At 44.8% G+C, this 21,470-nt stretch overlaps 1 protein-coding gene across 3 annotated transcripts in view; it reads right to left on the bottom strand.

The window, feature by feature from the left end:
• LOC122442017 (translation initiation factor IF-2-like) overlaps nt 1–21,470 on the bottom strand; it is a 377,694-nt gene that overhangs the window by 31,437 nt on the left and 324,787 nt on the right. Inside the window, exons 4-5 of one of the 3 annotated variants that reach the window (XM_043469269.1) lie at nt 5,345–7,155; nt 2,248–2,347 (exon numbers count right to left, since the gene is read on the bottom strand). The gene's annotated coding sequence lies outside the window, so the exon portion shown is untranslated. Of the gene's footprint in view, nt 1–2,247; nt 2,348–5,328; nt 7,156–21,470 lie in introns of those variants that run through there. The other 2 variants (XM_043469267.1, XM_043469268.1) reach the window with 2 other exon arrangements.

The following is a 21,470-nucleotide window of genomic DNA, read 5'->3' as shown; positions in this document are numbered from 1 at the left end:
GAGGTCATCCACCCAGGAGAAGACATCCCTCTCCTGAGCCCCCTCCAGAGCTGGAAAGCCTGGTGGATTTGTCATCTGAAGGCTACCATTCTGGCTCTGAATATCCACACAGTCCTTTTGGTGCTACATTTATTTGTCATCACTGTAGCAGCCTGTTTAATTATAACTAATGGGTGTGCTCATACTAAGTGACATGCCATTGGAAATCCCCCTCCTCCAACTGGAAATATCTATGAAGATGCTGGGCCAGGAAGCAATGACGCTTAGGGAGAGCAAGTTCTTATGGTTGAGGCCCCACTCGGATGGAGAAATTTCACCCAAGAAATGTCCCCCCAGGACACCTGTGTGGACAGCCCCAGCCCTTCAGGCAGTGGGGACGGGGTGTCCTATTTGTGAGCTCCATTTCTGAAAGCTTGATGACAGGGGGAGAGTCTCCCCCTCTCCTGGCCTCCTGGAGAGATGTGATTTCTCATGCACATTATTAATGAGCTTCATCCTCAAGTTATTCTGGCTGCATGTGGAGCTTAGAGGACTTGGGAGCACAGCTTGGCAGGCAAGAGAGGCTTTAAAATGCAGTACTTCCCCAGCCTGTTTTTAAAAAAACGCAGTATCAAAGAGGAAATCAGAGAGTATGCCGGGGGGGGGGGGGGGGGGGGGGGGGGGAGCGTAGCAAAAATGGGTTGAAAAGAGTAAAATGAGGAAAAAAACTAAAGAAGTTTTTAAAAGAAATATGTATATATGTTTGTATACATATATATCCAGCTCCCTTTCTGTTCTTCCCTGTTCCTCCCAGCCTTGGGGTCAGTCCTCTCTGGCCAGGAAAGCCCTCCCCATCTCCTCTGTCTGCTCATCCCCTGCAGGTCTTGCAGGGCTATCCAATCACCAAACATTCTCTGTTGACTTCCCCAGATCTCAGAGCACTTTTCCTCCTGGAAATTCCTTCCTAGTAGCCATTTGGCACTTCTTTCATTGAATCATTCATCAAAACAGGTATGGATGCCCTGCTGTGAAGTAATTGTGGCAGACGCTAATCCTAGGTCTTAGATAAGGCAGTTTTCCCTGTGGGTATCCTGACATGTTAAAGAGGCTGAGAACCTGAAAGTAGGAAGCATGGTGGGTTCATGGCCACGAAGCCCAAGGCCTGGCACATGTTGGCCCCTCAGGGAATGCCTGCTGGATAGCCAGTTGAACTCAGCATGATGGAGAGTGGCTTTGCTTGCTCTTTTCCAGAGACCCCTGAGAGGATGCTATCGATAGCATCTTGGCCTTTCTTCCCAGAGGGCAGCTGGGAGCAAGTACCCAGTCCCTCAAGAGGAAGGTTCTTGGATGTTAACTCAGCTTTGGCTTGTAGAAAGAAAGAACCTCTGAAGCCCCAAACATCATCCTACCCTCTCAGGTCTCCCGTCCAAAGACTCAGCATGCAAAGAGCAGAGACAGTGATAATGATGGGAGGGGAGGGGAGGAGCTATGCCTGCATGTGAGCTAAGTGGCTTCAGTTGTGTCCAACTCTGTGCAACCCTATGGACTGTAGCCTTCTAGGTTCCTCTGTCCGTGGGATTCTCCAGGCAAGAATACTAGAGTGGGTTGCCATGCCCTCCTCCAGAAGATCTTCCCGACCCAGGGATCAAACCCTGGTGTCTTATGTCTCCTGCACTGGCACGGGCTTTCTTTACCACTAGTGCCACCCAGGAAGTCCCTGATGGCCAAAGAAAGCTGGTTGCTTTCAGAGAGGAGTAGACACTTACCAGTGAAAAAGTAAGGACCACAAAGACTCCGAAGAATATGGGAAGATGGGAGGGAGGCAGAGGTAGAGACCTGGGCTCTGTCTTGTCCTCAGAAAGAAAACACATGGGAAGTAGAGCAATGGAAGAAAAATCAAGTTCCTGACCTCTTTAGAAATGACAGAGTTACCCCAACTCAAATTCAGGGAAGAGTTCTGAAACCCAGTTCCCACTTGTTCCCTAAGAAGCCTAGTCTCACACAGTCATGGTCCACCCCAGTTCCCATCCACATGCAAAAGCGTTTTCAACTAAGCCCCATCTTGGGTTATAGACACAAGAAAAAGGAAATCCTATCATTTTTAAAGGTTCACACCACCATGATTGTGATGCTTCACTTACTAAAAGATCTCACATTAGTACCTATAAAATCAATTTTCCAAGATCAGAATATTCTCCAGAAGTTTCCAGGATGCATCAATTATTCTCCAAGCTGCAAGGAGAGGCAGGCTGAGTCAGCAGTCACTTGCCTGGAATTTAAGATGCTGACCCAGGCTCGCCAGGTGCTCTAACAACAAGAGCCTTGGCCTCTGCTGCTCTTGAGACAATCTGAGCTCCTGGGGCTTCTCCTGGAAGAAAAACAAGTCAGGAGATCTCCTTGATCAGAGTCAAGGCAACACCATTGGCAACTTAATCACAAAGGAATGAAGTAAAATACAGATACAGCCTAAATGTCTCACCACCTGAAGGAACAGGCCAGGCTTTGAGATTCTAGATGATGAGAAACACTCTTTCCTACAAGCTCCCTGCTGTACCTAGATTTCCACAGTATTCACCTCCCCAGTTAGCCATGTTCCTATGGCGAGATGTGCAAAACAGCAGTTTTCTGGCACCAACTGGGAGACCTCAGGCCGTGGTCCTCATTCCCTCCTTGATCACTGTATGGATCTGTGAGGGACGCTTCCCCCATTGGAAGACACCTTGTTCCCAACCCCAAGACGAAGTGACTTTCTCCAAGAGAAAACTTTGCCACACACATCACTGCATCAGGAAGTGCATCGAAATGCGAGTCACCCCAGGGTTCATCTGTCTTGAGTCAGGATCTCCTAACTATACTCAACAAATAACTTCTCTACATTTCCCCCTGAGTTGGCTTAGGTCTAGATTCTTACATCCAGCAAAAAGCACCAATCTCCCTTTTTTTTGACGAAAATCTTGATGTATGCCCAGTACCACACTGTGTGGTGGAAAGGCTTGCCATTCTCTCCTGTTCTTTCCCTACATGGAGAGATAGCACAATGGCTCAGATCTGCCAACTGGTCCTCTTTTTTCCTGGAAAGGTTCCAGTCGAGGTTAAATAACAAGTGATTACAAAGCAGCTTTCTCATTGAAATGAGAATTAATATTAATGCAATTATGCATTGATGGCTTCAGTGTTCTGTTGACACGGATCAACATTTAAACACTGTCACTTAACAAAAGTAAAACCATCCTACAAAGACTTCAACAGTGAAGCCAAGAGGCAGGAATGCACAAAGGACTCTACTGGGTACCATTTTTGCAGGACTTTTCTAAGAATTAGAGTAGAGCAGGGGAAAACCACAATTCTCCCACTTGAAAATGTTTGTTCCCATAAAAGGTAAAAGTTGATTTATTTTCATGAAATACTACCAATACGCTCTTAAAGTCACTGCATTCCTCAACTGCCTCACCCCAAATCATTGCTTTATGGGGCTTTTAGGGCCTTCAAAATACAGCACTGTAGCTAATAAACAGGATGTTAGAGGAAGAAAGGATTCTTTCAGAACCATGGAAAACTGCTGTCTACTTCCTGCAGCCCAGATGGTGTGATCTGAGGGCAACCGAAAAGCATAAGCCTCTCCACTCAGAAACCCCTTTCCTCCCACTGCTATCTGAGTCTCACACTTAGAATCTCTGCCAGTTCACCATGAAAACTAATGGGCCACTTAAAACACAGAACTCTAGAGTAGAAGGAACCTCCATGGCCATTCAGGTCAATACACCCACGTGACAGTGGGGAAAACACAGGTCCAGAAACTCAGGCAGCATCATACAACTGGTCATCAGTAGGACTTAGACCCAAGCCTCCGCCCTCAGATGACCAGCCTGGTGAAGTGAAAAGAGTGAAAGTGTTAGTTGCTCAGTCCCATCTGACTCTTTGTGACCCTATGGACTGTAGCCCACCAGGCTCATGGTCCATGGGATTCTCCAGGCATGAATACTGGAGCGGGTTGCCATTCTCTTCTCCAGGGGATCTTCCTGACCCAGGGATCAAACCCTCATCTCCTGTGCTGGCAAGCAGATTATTTATCACTATTTATCACAGCCATGTATGTGGGTTTTATTTCACAATTTAGGTAACTCTAAACCTTGACTTCTTTAAAAGTGAAAAGATAAAATTTCTCTGAAAGAAACTTTTATAAATGCTAGCCTCTGAAAGGCACAACCTTGGTCAAAACCCAAGACTAGGCCAACAACCCTGAAAGTGAAAGTGAAAGTCACTCAGTCGTGTCCAACTCTTTGTGACCCCATGGACTTTACAGTCCATGGAATTCTCCAGGCCAGAATACTGGAGTGGGTAGCCTTTCCCTTCTCCAGGGATCTTCCCAACCCAGGAATAGAACCCACGTCTCCCACATGGCAGGCGGATTCTTTACCAGCTGAGCCACAAGGGAAGCCCAAGAATACTGGAATGGGTAGCCTATCCCTTCTCCAGTGCATCTTCCCAACCCTGGAATTGAACCAGGGTCTCCTGCATTGCAGGCAGATTCTTTACCAACTGAGCTATTAGGGAAGCCCTAACTAGATACTATTAGTAACTCCATTTTTGGATGAAGGCCCTCAGAGAGGTTGCAAAAACTGCCAAAAAAAAAAAAAAACAACAACAACAACCAATGAGTAAGCAGCAGAGTAGATTTCAAACCAACCCATTTAGTTCCAGAGCACAAGTTCCTGAGTAGTACATAGTACACAAGGTAGTGAGTATTCCATCACCAGCAGTGTTCAAGCAGAAGTGGAGGGCCACCAGTGAGAGATACTTTCTAAGGAATCCCTTCCCTTGAAAGAGTGAAGGTGAAGTGAACCTTAACCTTTTCTAAGGTTCCACAAGCCTTGAGCTGCCCTGATTACAATCCTATAGTTAACTACTGGTTTGAGGACTCAAGAGGAATTTCAAAGAGGAATGAAGATAAGAATGTGAATCAGGATTAGTATGGACAGAAAAGGAATTAGTGCTTTAAGGATGGGAGTGGAAGATTTCAGTAAACAGGAGGAGATTAGGAGGAATAGCAAGGGAGATTCATGTTCTAGGGCTTTCCTAGTTAGAATCTGCCCAGGGCTGCAGCCTCTCCGATTTTTCTGCTGCTTGTGGGATCACCAAAGCCTCTCAGTTGAGCCTCCATCCTGTGTGCAGCTGATTAGACTGAGGCGAACCCTCGCATCTTTAAAAGTCTTACAGTAGTAAAAATGGATATACAGCTGAAGTTCTGAGCTCTTCATTTACCATGATTTCCAGCCTGAAGTTAAACACATACACATACATAATGCTTCCACCAAGCTGGTGTCCAAGCGCCCGAGTACCTTATATTACCCTTAATGTCAGCCACCTGCACATGCAGTGGAAAGAGAGCTGGTCCCGGACTCCTCAGTTCCCAGGGCAGCTCCCAAAATTTATGCAGAGTTGGAATCACAGGCATTTGAAGGATGGCTTTCTCTCTCTGCCAGAGTTCAGACAGCAGACATGGGCTTCTGATGCAGCCATCGCAGAACATAAAACTTGCTCATTTTCAAGCTAAGTTTTTATTTTCTCTGGTTTCAACAGGTTGCTGTGCAGAAGATCCACTCAGTAGGTGACATTTTCTCAGCTTGCTTCAGAAGAGGAAAGGCAGGCTCTCAAAACCCACAGAAAGGCATTTCTAGGTCAGTGGGAGAGAAGAGTGGTTCAGAAGCCTGGTGCTGGCTCCCTGGAGGGGCTGGTAAGGGAGCCGCTTAGAGTGGGGAGAGGAGCATCTATCTTCAGACTATGAGGCATGTTAGGAAAGCTGGACCAGAAGAGTCTCCAAGCTCACACGCAGTGTGGGTGCCCCAGAGCTAGGGAGTCAGCACCTCTGGAAAGAAGGCACATGCTTTACATCCACCCCTACAGAGAGGAGACCCTGCTTGTTTCTCCCACCTTCTAAAAAATGCTCAACGCAGACTTTAGTTCTATAAACCTTCATCAGTTTGTGAGACACAGCTGTTCATTTCTGCCAAAGGAGAGAGGACTCTATGAGAGCAAAAATAAAGCCACAAGTAGAGTAACTTCAGTATCTTGCATCTTTATATAAGTGTTGTTGGTGACTGGTATTTTAAAATGCTCGCTGCACCTCTTATGTAGGTGCCAGCAAACACCCACTCCCCAATCATGAAGGGCTCCTTCTGAGCATTGGATGGGGTTTTCTTTCTCTCAGGCAGCCAGGCAACTCAAAACTCTTCTTTGGTACTTCCCTAAAAAAGCTATTTTCATCCTAGGTTTCTGGTGTATTTTTCACCCCATCACTGCCACCTATCAAATGACATTTGATCATTAATTGCCTTTTAATGACTCCATCTTGACCGCATCTCATATGGTAAGCTGACTCAAATCCTCTTTGGAAATAGCTGGTTATAAATAATAAGCACCATCACAAAGTATTTAAGATAAAATGGGCGGAAGGACTCAGACTTCAAGGAAAACACTTCCAGTGATTATATATGGCATTTTAGAGCAAAAAGAGAATGTCTGGCTCATTGTCTCATTCCTCCGACAGGAACACTGAGGTCAAGAAAGAGAATGAGACTTGCTCAAAGTCACACAGCTCATCATTGGACAAATGGCCTGAAACAGAGGCGCCTGATGAGGACTCAGTGCTACCTCCCTCACAGTCACTCATCAGGACACATTTGGACACGTGGGGCTCAGGCCACCTCTACAGATTCTGTTGTGGCCACACCCACTGTGTCCAGCAAGACTAAGCAAGAGGAGTTTCTTTCTCCCCCTTTATTCTCTTTGTTTTCCTGAAGCCCTTGGTTAGACTGCAATGGAGTCTACTTTGCTTCTGAGAGTTACTATCTAGGGAGGGGGTATAGCATCCTCAGGGTTAGTTGGAGTTGTGCAGCCTCAGACTTGCTGTGACCTCGGCATTTTCCACGAAAACATGCAGGATGTAATTAAGCAAGAAGGGGACGCCCAGATCCCCTGCAGCAACATGCGGAATACACTGTTTGTCCCCAAATATCTCAATGTCAAGTTTCTTTCCTCCCACTCTGCAAGCAACACTTTGGGCAAAGCACAGATTTCCCTTGAGAATTTGTTGTTCTGCTTGTTCTCGGCTTGAAGTGACAATTCCTTGAGTGAAGAGCCTGCGGCTGCCGTGGAAATAAGGAGACAGAGGGACACCTGCGGACAGAGAACAAGGGCAATGAACCTTCGATGAACCGTGGATGTCCCCGCCTGATACCCTGCAAGACTCGCCCTCCCCGGACCCTCAAAGGGTCAAGTTCAAACACCTTGCCTGGTCCACAAGGGCTTCCCTGGTCTGCCACTGCCCAGCTCTCCAGCCCACCCCATCATGTTACTGCCTCCCCTTCATTCCACACCCCAGAAACACTCAGCTGATTGTAGCAGCCCAAACACACAGAGTCTGGACTTAACCCCAGAACTCGGCTCATGTAGCCCTTCCCCTGTTCCTCCATCCTTCCAATTTCTCCCTGATCCCCACCCTGGGCCCCAAGGGGCCACTTCCTCTCTTACCCACCTGGCTTGATTTTTTTTTTTCTTCTTGCAGTAGAATATTAGCCCAACTATTAGGACTATCCATTTCACCCTAGACCCTTCATGTTCCCCTCAAAGTCATGGTCCCAGAAACCATCCAAAAGGTTGACTCTTCCCTATAGGTCATGCGCTCTAGGGTCATCTCCGGTTTCCAAGGTCATGTCCTTTGTGGTCCCATCAGGGAAGCTATTTAAATCCTCCTTCAGCCTCAGGAGTGTGAGCCACTGGTCCTCTTTTTCTGCAACCATAGTGACCACTAAAATACTTTACTTCTCTGTTGCTTGGGAAATATCCCATAATCATCAGTGCATACATCTTTCTCCTCCATCCTAGGAACTTTGGAGCCTCTTAAGGTCCCAAGGGGTCAGCTGGTTACAGCAAAACTAGAATGTGGATAAGAGGCAGAACTCAGGATCCCCAAGAGTTCCTCCAATGTTAATATGAACAAACATAAATGAGAGGACATGACCCAGACATCTCCACGGACTGAGTCAAAATTTAAGAGTTACACTTGGTTCAGATGATCTTCACATGAATCATCTGAGAAGTATTTATTTAAATATGCTGTGGCATAACTATTTATGTAATTATAGAATCACTGCTGTTGATTGCTGCTAGGATTTGCACAAGATCTTCAATCCGCCCACCTTTTTCAGATGGGGCGACCAGGGCCAAGAGGGGAAAATTAAGGAACTCAAGTTTCTTTTCTGGGGCCAAGTCCCCTGTCCCTCAGCCCTACCTAGAGTCGCCTCACCCAGGGACCTCATTCATAGATCTGTACATTGCACACAGGGAAGGAATCTCTGGCCCTGCCACATGCTCTGAGAGCAGCTTCACATCTCCCAACTGTGGCTGCTACAGTGTATGCAGATATGAGCAAGTCTGCCTGACAACATCAATAGCAAAGTCTCCCTCTCTCCACAAGGGACTAAGTGACTACACACAGGTGTCACGTTGTCTGTAAGGCTCTTGTCCCCATTCTTTCTTTGTCTTTGAGCCCATCTCCTGAAGCCAGACAAGAGGAGAGAGTCTTAGGGATCCTTCTTCTACTGTTTCCCGGTGGACAATCTCTTATAAATAGAATCTTCTTTGGGATTAAAAGTCCATTGTGTATACTTCAAACAGACAGCTAGTGGGAACCTGCGTATAGCACAGGGAGCTCAGCTAGGTGCCCTGTGATGACCTAGGGGGGTGGGATGGGGGTCCAAGAGGAAGGGGACATATGTATACATATAGCTGATTCACTTCATTGTACAGCAGAAACCAACACAGAGTTGCAAAGTAACTATACCTCTATTATAAAAAAAAAATCCCATCTCATACAGGATTTGGAAGTTTTTGTAGTTCTACACAAGTTCCAGATTTGCTTCCCTTCATGTGTAGTTATGTCCCAACCTTGGGTTCCTGAGACTCACTATGACTTCCCAGGGACCCAGAACATTTTTCCAAGATTTTTTTAAGAGTAGTTTTAGGTTCAGAGCAAAATTGAGAGGAAGGTACAGAGACTTCCCATGTCCCACTACCCCCATACATACACAGACCCTCCATTACTAACACAGCCACCAGAGTGGTATATTTGTTACAGTCAATGAACCTACACGATATATCATCATCTAAAATTTAAGCTCCAGTATTTTGATCATCTGATGTAAACAGACTCATTGGAAAAGTCCCTGATGCTGGGAGAGACTGAGAGCAGGAGAAGAAAGTGTCAGAGAACGAGATGGCTGGATGGCATCACCAATGCAATGAACATGAACTTGGGCAAACTCCAGGAGATGGTGAGGGACAGGGAGGCCTGGCATGCTGCAGTCCATGGGGTTGCAAACAGTCAGACACGACTGGGCAACTGAACAACAACAACAAAATTTACATTAGGGTTCACTCTTGGTGGTGTACATTCTACAGACTTGAACAAATGTGTAATGACATGTACCCACTATTACAGTATCATACAGAGTCTTTTCACTATCCTAAAAATCTTCTGGGCTCTACCTGTTCATCCCCTTCCCCACCCACTCTTGGCAACCACTGATCTTTTTACCCTCTTCATAGTTTTACCTTTTCCAGAGTGTCATATAATTGGAATCATATAGCATATCGTCTTTTTACACTGGCTTCTTTGACTTAGTAATATGTATTTTAGATTTTCCCATATCTTTTTGTGACTTGACAGTTCATTTATTTTTAGTGCTGAATAATATTCAATTATCTGAATGTCCCAGTTTATTTATCCACTCATCTACAGAAGGACATGGTGATTGCTTCCAAGTTTTTGGCAATTGTGAACAAAGCTGCTATAAACATCCATGTGCAGGTTTCTGTAGGATATAAGTTTTCAGCTTCTTTGAGTAAAGAACAAGGAATGTAACTGCTAGATTCTATGATAAGAGTGTGTGGAGTTTTATAAGAAATCATCAAAGTCTTCCAAAGTAGCCCTGCCATTTTGCATTCCCATCAACAATGAATGAGAGCTACTGTTGCTCTGCATTCTCTACAGTACATGGGATGATCAGTGTTCTGGATTTTGGCCATTCTAATAGGTATGTAATGGTATCTCGTTGTTGTTTTGATGCTGTTTGGGTTTGTTTGTTTGTTTGTTTTTGTCTGTGAGGCATGCTGGATTCTAGTTCCCTGACCAGGGACTGAACCCATGCCCTCTGCAGTGGAAGCTCGGAGTCTTAACCACTGGACCACCATGGAAGTCCCCTCATTGTTGTTTTAACTTGCATTTCCCTCAAGGCCTATGATAAAGCATCTTTTCTTATGTTTATTTGCCATCTATACATCTTCTCTGGTGAAGTGTCTGTTAAAGCCTTTGGCCCATTCTTAAATTGGTAGTTTTCTTATTGCTGAATTGTAAGAGTTCTTTGTATATTTTGGGTGACAGTTTTTTATCAGGTGTGTCTTTTGTGACCCAGAACTTTTGAGTAATTCAGAGACAATTAAGACCCCTGGAATAGACTGGAGCTTTAGGATTCAGATTCCCAAAGAGATGGGTCTGAACAAAGTGGAACCCCAGAGAGGACTCTAGTAAGAGGAGTTTGATGAGTGACTCTATTCCTATTGAGAAAAGGCAGTTCATGCTTAGGAGGCAACACCACTGAGACTTTAGGGGTCAGACACATATAGTCCCCAGATATCCACAGGGCACTCACTCTGTTCTAGGTACTAAATCTAACCATAGGCACAGGCATCACTGGGAGGAACAACAGCAATATCTAATATCTTTGAGTGCCAACCAGTGCTTTCTGTGAAATATCTCATTTTATCTTCAAAATAATCTAATGAGGTAGTATGGTTGTGTGACTGAATAATACCTGAAATGTCCACAACGTAAACCCTGGAATCTATGAATATGCTACCATTTATGGCAAAAGGGACTTGGCAGATGTGATAAAGTTAAAGATCTTGGAATGAGGAGATAATTCTGGATTATCCGGATGGGCTTAATATCATACAAGGATTCTTAAAGGAAGGAGGCAGGAGGGTCAGAGTTGGAGGAGATGAGATGATAGAAACAGAGGTCAGAGTGGTACAGAAGATGGAAGATAATAAAGATGAAAGGGGATCATGAACCAAGGAATGCAGATACCCCCAGCAGCCAGAGACAGTAAGGAAACAGACTCTCCTAAAGCCTCCAGAAGGAATGTAGCCCTGCCACACTGGATGTTAACCCAGTGAGACCCATTTCAGATTCCTGATCTCCAGAACTCTAAGATGACACGTGTGCAATGTTAAGCCACAAAGAATGTGGTAATTGCCACAGCAACAACATGAAACTAATACAACTATCATCACTCCCATTTCACAAATGAAAAAAAAAAAAGATACAGAGATGTAAAATAACTTGTCCTAAATCATACATCTATTAAATAGCAACTGGCTTGAACCAGGACTTGAACCCTGGTAGTTTGATTCCAGAGCCAGGATTCTTAATACTAAACTATAATGTTAACTACTAATTGAATCCATGAGTTAACAAATAAATAAATAGTGAAGATACATCCTTGAGGTGATAGAGCTTAGAATTAAGTTAAAAGATGATGTAAAGACAAAAATAGAGAACCCAGAAGGCATCTAACACAGATAAAACATGCCAAATTTTTCTTTGTAGAAGAGTTCCTATGAGACAAAACGATCAAGCTTTGCTGGTGGGAATGCAAAACAGTTCCACTGTTGGGGGAAAATAATTTACTGGTTCCTCAAAAAGCTAAACATAAAATCATACAACCCAGGAGTTCTACTCCTACACTTACACCCAAAAGAAGATTAAAAAAAAATTTACTGAAACAAATATTTGAGCAGATGTGTTCATGGCAGCACTGTTAACAATAGTCAAAAGTGAGGAATAATCCAAATGCCCCAGGAGATAAATGAGTTGCAGTATGTACATATAATGGAAGGTTATTCAACCATAAAAAAGGAATAAAGTACCAATACATGTAACATATATGAACTGAGAAAACATCATGTTAATTGAAAGATCGTGGCATCCAATCCCATCACTTCATGGCAAATAGATGGGGAAACAATGGAAACAGTGACAGACTATTTTTTCGGGCTCCAAAATCACTCCAGATGGTGACTGCAGCCATGAAATTAAAAGACACTTGCTCCTTGGAAGAAAAGTTATGACCAACCTAGATAGCATATTAAAAAGCAGAGACATTACTTTGCCAACAAAGGTCGATCTAGTCAAAGCTATGGTTTTTCCAGTAGTCATGTATGGATGTAAGAGTTGGACTATAAAGAAAACTGAGCACCAAAGAATTGATGCTTTTGAACTGTGGTGTTGGTGAAGACTCTTGAGAGTCCCTTGGACTGCAAGGAGATCCAACCAGTCCATCCTAAAGGAGATCAGTCCTGAATATTCATTGGAAGGACTGATGCTGAAGCTGAAGCTCCAACAATTTGGCCACCTGATGTGAAGAGCTGACTCATTAGAAAAAAGCCCTGATGGTGGGAAAGATTGAAGGCAGGAGGAGAAGAGGGTGACAGAGGACAAGATGGTTGGATGGCATCACCAACTCAATGGACATGAGTTTGAGTAAGCTCCGGGAGTTGGTGATGGACAGGGAAGCCTGGTGTGCTGCAGTCCATGGGGTCGCAAGGGGTCGGACACGACTGAGCAATTGAAGTGAACTGAATTGAAAGAAGCCAGGCACATACATTGCATGACTCTACTGATATGAAATAGCCAGAATAGGTAAATCCATAGAGAGAGAAAGCAGATTGGTGGTTGCCAGATTGAGAGGGGTGAGTATGTGTGTTAAGTCACTTCAGGCGTGTCTGACTCATTGAGACCCTATGGACTGTAGCCTTCCGAGTTCCTCTGTCCATGGGATTCTCCAGGCAGGAATACTGGAGTGGGTTGCCATGCCTCCTCCAGGGGCTCTTCCCAACCCAGGGATCGAACTCATGTCTCTTAGGCTCCTGCGTTGGCAGTGCTAACTGGGAAGCCCAGACTGAGAGGTAGTGGGAAGTAACTGCTGAAAGAATACAGAGCTTCACTGGGGGAGGAGTGATAAAAATGTTTTGAAACTAAATAGAGGTGGCACTTGCACAATGTTGTAAATCTAAATGCCAACAATGGTTAATTTTACATTATATAAATTTTGCCCCAATAAAAAATAAAAGAACCCAGCCAAAAAGAAAAAGAAAAAGATCAAGGAAGGCTTTCCAGAAGATGCAGAACTTAACCCAGGCCTTGAGAGATGACTGGGATTAGGCAAGCTAGGAGAACATGGAATAGTAAACCAGGGTGGGCGGGGCCGGGGGTGGGAGAGAACAATTTCCCATTAATTCCACACAGTAGACATTCTTGCAAATCTGCAAGTTGGTGCTCAGTCTTCCCCAGGCTTAGCCCACTTAATGCTTTCAAAGACTCCACCCAGCACGTGGAGATTCTGCAGGAATTACCAAGGGCACTCCACACATTTGCCGACGGTTTTATACAAATTGTGTGAAAAAGAAGCCTTACTGGAGAGCAATGTGCTAATGCCAGATAAACCGGGGTGAATTCCAAGTGATGTAGAAAGCCATAGAGTACCCCAGATTAGTCCAAAGGCTTGTGGCTAGGAGGTCTGAGTGACTGTGCATCACGTGACCCACCCTTCAACCCCAGAGGCACCAGCAGCTCTGTCAGGCAGCCCACCGCCATGACCTACTTGGCCCTTCCCCACCATTACCTGCCCCCTCCCAGGATTCCTGCCAAGGGCGCAGGTCAGGTGTCCCCAGAAATCTGCAGAATGAAAAAAAAGCCCAGCTTTTTTCAGTCATCAGTCACACAGCCTAAGGACAGAGAAAATGCCTATGGTCTCCCTGAAGGCAGAAGGCTGGATCCACCTTTCTTAGGAAGCAGAACAGTTCAAGGAGGCTTGCTTTCACTGCCTGCCCCTCTAGGGGAGGATTTGAGGAGCTGCTTTGAAGAACTCCAGGAAGAACCCACATCAACAGCCTGTGTTCTAACTCTGAGCTCTTAGTCACTTCTGTGGGAGTTTCCCAATGCTGTCTTTGGTCACACCATGGTCCTGTGGTTTCTCCCCTCATGCCCAGCTGTTGGTTGCAGCAGGATGGGAGGCTGGTGAGGAGGAGAAATGAGATACATTTAGTTTGAAGTGCAAATGGCTTCAGCCTTAGAAAGAGAGAGGTGAGTCTAAATATGAAGTGTTACTGCCATGGAAGAAGGATGTGTGACTGATTGTTGTTGTTCAGTTGCTAAGTCATTTCCTACTCTTTGTGACCCCATGGACTGCAGCACACCAGGCTTCCCTGTCCTTCACTATCTCCCAAAGTTTGCTCAGATTCATGTCCATTGAGTTGTTGATGCTATCTAACCATCTCATCCTCTGCTGCCTGCTTTGCCTTTTGTCTTCAATCTTTCCCAGCATCAGGGTCTTTTCTAATGAGTTAGCCATTTGCATCAGGTGGCCAAAGTATTGGAGCTTCAGCATCAGTCCTTCCTATGAATATTCAGGGTTGATTTCCTTTAGGATAGACTGGTTTGATCTTGCAGTCCAAGGGACTCTCAAGAGTCTTCTCCAGCACCACAATTCGAAAGCATCAATTCTTTGGCATTCGGCCTTCTTTATGATCCAACACTCATCTGTACATGAATACTGGAAAAACCATAGCTTTGAATAGATGGCCCTTTGTTGTCAAAGTGTGACTGATAGCTTTGCCTGACACCTACCAAAGCTCAAGGCAAAGCCACTGTCTCTGCCTGAGACCCCAATTCCTCATGCGGAAACAGAGACACTGGCCACAGAGACTCTCATCTCCAGGCAAACGCATCATCCTATCCAAGCCCAGAGATCTCTCCTCTGAACTCCTTCAATTCTCCCTATGCGCACACTCGCTGGGTATGGTATGTCATAGACAGCCTCATTCATTACCTTTCATTGGTATGCCTTTCATCTAATTCCAGCCTGGCAGTTCACCCAGGGGTAGTCTTCCTCCTGAACTCTCACTGAATGTGTCCTGGTGCCTCTGCATCTACATGCTGGCTGACCAAATGTCGTGCATTTATATTCCTGCTCCTCTGTCACCTATACTGCAGACCTTTGTGATCTCAAGATTTATGCAGACAAGTAGTAAAATTGTTAACACTTATCACATGCCTATTGTGTGCTAAGCACGATGGTGTGTGCTTTATACACACTCTCTCTCCAAACCCTGTAACTACCTGCAAATATTCCACCCTCAGGGGACAGTTAAGGGCAACGCCATCTCGACATCCTCAACTCTTTCTCTCCCTGAGCCATGCCAGCTAGTGTCCACTCCTAGCTTCCTGCCAATCCACCAAAACTGCCTTTTCCGATGTTGCCTATGACCCCCGTGTTGCCACACCCGATGGCTACTCTTTGGAGCTCATCTTGTTGGACCTAAGCAGCATACATCCAGGCTGACCACTCCACCTGGAAACATTCTGCTCTTAGTTTCTAGGCATCATGGTGCTTGTTTTCCTTCTATCTCCTGATATCTCTGACTACTCTGTCTCAGGCTCCACATGGGTTAAGGGAAAAGTTCTGATGCCAGATTGTCTCTTCCAATGACTAACTGTGACCTTGGACATCTCAGTCAACTTCATAGGGTTCTGGTGGAAATAAAGAAATAAATCCATGCAGCATGTTTAGAACAATGCCTAGCCCATTGTAAGCCCTCCATGAATGCTAGCACTTTGTAGCATCACTATGATAATCCATTATTATACTATCTCTAAATTTTGAAGTTCACAGAGCCATTCTGGGTCCCTGTCTCATCTCACTCTTGCCTAAGGCAGCCTCATTCATCTCTGTGATTTCTGATGACATCTGTATGCTGGCATCTCCAAATTCATATCTCCGACCCAGATCTCACTCAAGCTCCAGACTCATTTATCCAATCATGTACTTGACACATCCATTTGGAGGCCGTGTAGTCACCTCAATTGACATATTGAAAATTGAACATTCCTCTTCTACTTGGCCCTTCTTTTCTTTATCATCATCATGCACCAATGATGACTTAAGTCAGAGACCACAGGATCATCCCTGCCACTTCTCTTTCTCTCACCTCCCACATCCAATTCATTGTTGCAAGCTTCCAATTTCACCTTCAAATATCTCAACTCCCTTGTCTACGTTTCAATTGCCATCACCCTCCTCCAAGGTGCAAATCTCCCTGTTTTATCTCTACCAACCCAGTATTCCTTTGCTCACTTGCAACAATGAGGAAGTTATTGGTGGTGATGGTAGTGGTGGTGGTATCCTTGTAATGTTTTAATGTAAGTCAAATCATGAAGTTGATCTATGTTTAAAACTTTCCAGTTGGTTCCCATTGTCCATAAGAGAAAAGCAAATGCTTCAGTGTGACCCTCAAGGCCCTTTGATCTTGTCATCTTGCCATCCTCTTCCTGGCTGACTCCACTCCTGCTTCACTGGTGGTGCCTCCCTTCCCTTCCCATCTCAGAGCTTCAGCAGGCTGCTCCTGCTGCACTCTGCTATCTTAACCCTTTCGTGCTCTCGACTGCTTGGGCAGCCTGGAGAAGCCTCTGGGCCCCGGCTCGGGATGTTTGTCAGTGTATAAAATAAAACACAAAGGATTACCAAGGGAGCCAGTTATATCAAAATATATTGATATATTACTTTAAAAACTCATAAAATAATATTTTGAAATATAAAAACTCATTTGTGACATACCACTCTGGTGAGGGATTTTGATAGTGGGGGAAGCTGTGTGTATAAGGAGGAGGGGCAGAAGGTTTATGAAAAATCTAGCTTCTGCTCAGTTTTGCTGTCAACTTAAAAGCTGTTTAAAAAAAAAAAAACCCTAAAAAATTCACTTGTGATGTAGCAGCAATACATGTTCTTCTTTATCAAGGCATTAACTAACAAGATCCAGCAATGGGTCTAGTAACTGCCATCATTTCAACATGATAAAATAGCTGCAATTTTCACTGGTGACAAAGTCACACACAGTTACCACTAACACTGCTGTGAAATAAGGCCAAATTCCCCTGCAGTTAGGAACCTTATTCTTTGACTGAGTAACCCCTACTCATCTTTCAGCCCCAGAATTCCCTTCCTTGAACCCCACCAAACTGAGAACCCTCTTATGTCACCTTCTCTCTATACCCTATTTTTCATTTCAACATCATAATTTTATCTTAAATTATAATTGTATATACACTTGCTCTCATGCTTACTACCCATGTCGCCAGATTGATAGCCCTGTGAGGACTGAATGATGCCTCCTCTGGTTAGTGATGGAGACACAAGAGGGAATGAATCAATGAAGGAATGAATGAATGAGTTACTCCTAACTGGTAGACAGTGGGACAAGGATATAATAACTCCGAGGTTTTCCTTCCTTGTGCCACATTAAAACATGTTAAGAGATGCTTTCTGCTTCATACACATGTACATTTTTAAATCATCTTCCACTGATCTCTCTGCTCAACAGAACAGTTTCCCGTGTCAGCCTTCAGAGAGGTTCTCTTTACCGAAAATATTTGTATCTCCAATGGTAGTTTTTGCTGAGAAGACCGTCAAAAAATGGGTTTGTGATTTTAAGTTATTTTTGTGAAAATATAAATGATTTCAGATCTATTCAGTTACTGAGAAATAGAATTGTGGTGATGATGATAATAATGAACATCTACTGAGTGTTCTAGGCACTTTTCATATACCTCCTGTGTGTTCAGTCGTGTCTGACTCTTTGCAATCCCATGGACTGTAGCCCACCAGGCTCCTCTATCCATGCGATTTTCCAGGCAAGAATACTGCAATGTGTTGCCATTTCCTACTCCAGGGGATCTTCCTGACCTAAGGATCAAACCTGTGTCTTCTGTGTCACTTGCATTGCCAGGCAGATTCTTTACCACTGAGCCACCTGAGAAGTCTTTCATGTATTAGCTCACTTAATCTTTACTATATCCCTACTTCACAGTATAGAGAAGGGAGACAAAGAGACATGACGAACCCAAGCCAAAAACTATGCCTTGCTCCCCCTCCATCACCACATGTTTAAAATTTTTCCCTCCACCCTCAAAGCCTGAGGCTTCATAGCAGAGATTTGGAAGGGGTGGTACCTTAACTTAATGATCTCAACTAATACACTACCCAGGACTAGTCTATCATCAATCAAGTCAGCAAGTCTTTCACTCTGGGAATCAAAAAGCAATGACATGAGTTCAAAATTTACAGCTCGAAACCCTGCCTGGAGGATAGAGGTCATCATATTAGGGATGCCCAGAGCAATCGATGTGTGAATGGAAGGGTAAGTGGGGGAAGGGTGCGTAGGAAAACAGAATATGACACCTCAAAATAACCACTCTGACATAAGGATTATTTTGAGCTGAAAGCAATTGAGAAAAAGTGGATACAAGATGAGCCCTCTACCATACCTGTGTCTACCTGAAATTAGATCCTAACATCCCCCTGGGAAGGTGTTCTCCTCAATCTACTTCCCATACCAGGAAAGGAATAACAGTCTTACCACCAGTGATGCAAAGGCACAAAAAATAGTCTACAAGTCTGCCCACATCTTACTAACCTGTCCTTAACTACCATCTTTTGATTTTCAGTCACTCAGTGGTGTCTGACTCTTTTTGACCCCATGGACTACAACACACCAGGCTTCCCTATCCTTCACCATCTTTGGAGCTTGCTCAAACTGATGTCCATTGAGTCGGTGATGCCATCCAACCATCTTGTCCTCTGTTACCACCTTCTCCTCCTGCCTTCAATGTTTCCCAGCATCAGGGTCTTTTCTAATGAGTCAGCTCATCGCATCAGGTGGCCAAAGTATTGGAGCCTCAGCTTCAGCATCAGTTCTTCCAATGAATATTCAGGGTTGATCTCCTTTAGAATTGACTGGTTTGATCTCCTTGCAGTCCAAGGGACTCTAGAGAGTCTTCTCCAACACCACAGTTCAAGCATCAGTTTATTGGCACTCAGCCTTCTTTATGGTCCAACTCTCACATTCACACACGACTACTGGAAAAGCCATAGCTTTGACTACATGGACCAGTTTCCCCATATATTTTCCTGCCTACAATTTGATGACCCTCAAATCTCAAAATCCCCTTCCTTTGTGTTATCACTTCTCTTTAAATTTACCTTCTTTTCCCAAAATGGTTTAAAAGCCTTGGAGCCTAGCTTTTTCTTTGGGAGTTTTCTTTCTATGAAGCCCTCCTATGCAACATAAAACTTTTAACATCAAATACATTTGCACAGCTTTTCTCCTGCTAATCTGCCTGTTGCAAGGTTTTTTTGTTTTTGTTTTTGTTTTTTTCACAGACATAGCCAGAAAATAGAAGAGGGTAGAGGAAAATTTTTCTCCTCTACAAGTGACAGATGAAAGTACCAAATTTCAGCTCAGAAAAGCCAGACCTTACAACCATTTTCTCACTGGGTTAGGTTTAAAGTTAGTATTTGAACCTATAGTGGCAAGATTTAGTTATAGGCAATGTCTAGACCAAGGTAAGGGTTGAAGTGAAAGTCAGAGTGTTAGTCACTCAAACCTGTCTGACTTTTTTGACCCCATGGATGCTAGCCTGTTAGGCTCCTCTGTCCATGAAATTCTCCAGGCAAGAATACTGGAGTGGGTAGCCATGCCCTTCTCCAGGCAATCTTGACCCAGGGACTGAACCTGGGTCTCCTGTATTGCAGGTGGATTCTTTACTGTCTGAGCCAGCAGGTAAGGGTTAGGATCAGTCTATATGCTAGGAGGAGAACTTTGCTTCAAGTGAAGTTTGGTTCAGGCACGGCAGAGTCTTGACCTAGACTTTAGTGTTAGGTAATATAGTAGAAGTTGTTGAAATCTGGTTTGGGGTCAGTGTTATCCGTTTATTGTCAGAGTCCAAATCTCCACCAGGAAAAGAGCTTGGAGTTAGTAGTTAGGTCTGAATTCTGATCTTCAAGAATATTATGCTTCAGGTTGCTAATAATGCCCAGAGAAAGGACGTGCAGCCAGCCTGTGTTTTGGGTAGACATATGAGACCAGTTTTTGCGTGTTGGCAAGTACAGATGACAGTCTGGGACTGCATCTGGTGTAGACACTTTCACAGTCTAGAAGGAGTATGTTGGACATTACCACTGCCCACAGCAGCTTTGCCCCAGGTCCCTGGTGTTGCTGTCCCTGTGAACAAGAATCCTAGGGTTCCAAACCTCTCCCCACCGAGAGCCACTGCCAAGCCAGCCCTCCGACCTTGTCTTACTCACAGTTCCTACCCTCAAAACAGCAGCCCACATCCCTCAGGAAAAGTGTGGGATGCCTGAAGCCCCACAGCCCAAACAGCCCTGATCATCCCTCATTCAAGCCTCTTCTCTCAAGCAGCTGAACTTGGAGCTGAACAACTCAACCTGAAGGAAATGTGGGGGACAGTAAACAGAGAGCACTGAGTCCCCAACAAAAGCAAAGAGCACATCAGATTCATGGAAAATACTCAAGACAGAGCTAGCCTCACCCAGATATAACAACTCTCTCCACTCCAATGGTGATGGGTGGGCTTTGTCCAGTGGAGAGACCATGGGAGCCTCATAAGTAGAACCAAACTGTGGAGTTTGATTCTGATCGTCTAGCTGCTAATAACCACCAGGGATTCGTTTCAGTCATCAGTGTAATAACAATGAGGAGATGTGGCCCCCATTAGGAAAGGACATGGAAAACAGCTATGATATGCAACACAGCAAAGAGCACAGGGAAACTCCAATCCTTTCAGGAGACCTCAAGCTTGCAGAGGCTCTTTCCCACGCCTTCCTGGGACACCAGGATCTGACTTGTACACCAGTACCCACACTCTTTACAAACCTACCCTGGGAACCATTTGAAAAAGCAATCAAAAAAGAAATCACCTTTTTCCATTAGGAAAACATTATAATTGGAGGTATATCCCTCCCTCAAAGCCAGTACAAGATAAGAAGGAGGGTGAGGGGACCTGGGTTCTAACCTAGAAAATGCCACTCACTGGGCCACATTGAGAGACTGGCTCCTTGAGGACTTGGGCTGGCATCTGTAAGATGGTAGTTGCTCTGTGACCTCACCACCCGGGGTATGGTCCTACGTTGGAAAGGAACAACACTCACTGAAAAAGCCAGAGCGCTCAAGCAAACACATCTGTTACCTTCTGAGACTGCACGTGTGAAATGCTCAAAGAGCAATGACCTGGGGAAATAGCAGAGTACAAACAAATCAGCAGCATGCCCTGGTCCTTGCAGGAACAGCTCTGGAGGGGTGGGCCTCCTCCAAGGGGGGGCTCCTTCCACTAATTGACCCCCCAGTCACCAAGTGCTCTCACCATGGGGACTGCATGTGTCCTTCCCTGATTTGGGGCCATTTCTCCTTGTTGTTCCTACACTGATGACTGAAATTAATCCCTGGCATTTCCCAACAGCTAAATCATCATAATCAAACTCTGCAGCTGCCAGATCTGCTGACTCAAACCCCCTATGTAT

The sequence above is a fragment of the Cervus canadensis genome, chromosome 5 (genome assembly GCF_019320065.1).
Source record: "Cervus canadensis isolate Bull #8, Minnesota chromosome 5, ASM1932006v1, whole genome shotgun sequence".
Taxonomy (NCBI): domain Eukaryota; kingdom Metazoa; phylum Chordata; class Mammalia; order Artiodactyla; family Cervidae; genus Cervus; species Cervus canadensis.
The sequence above is the reverse complement of the archived record's forward strand: the minus strand, read 5'-3'. Positions and strand labels throughout refer to the sequence as shown.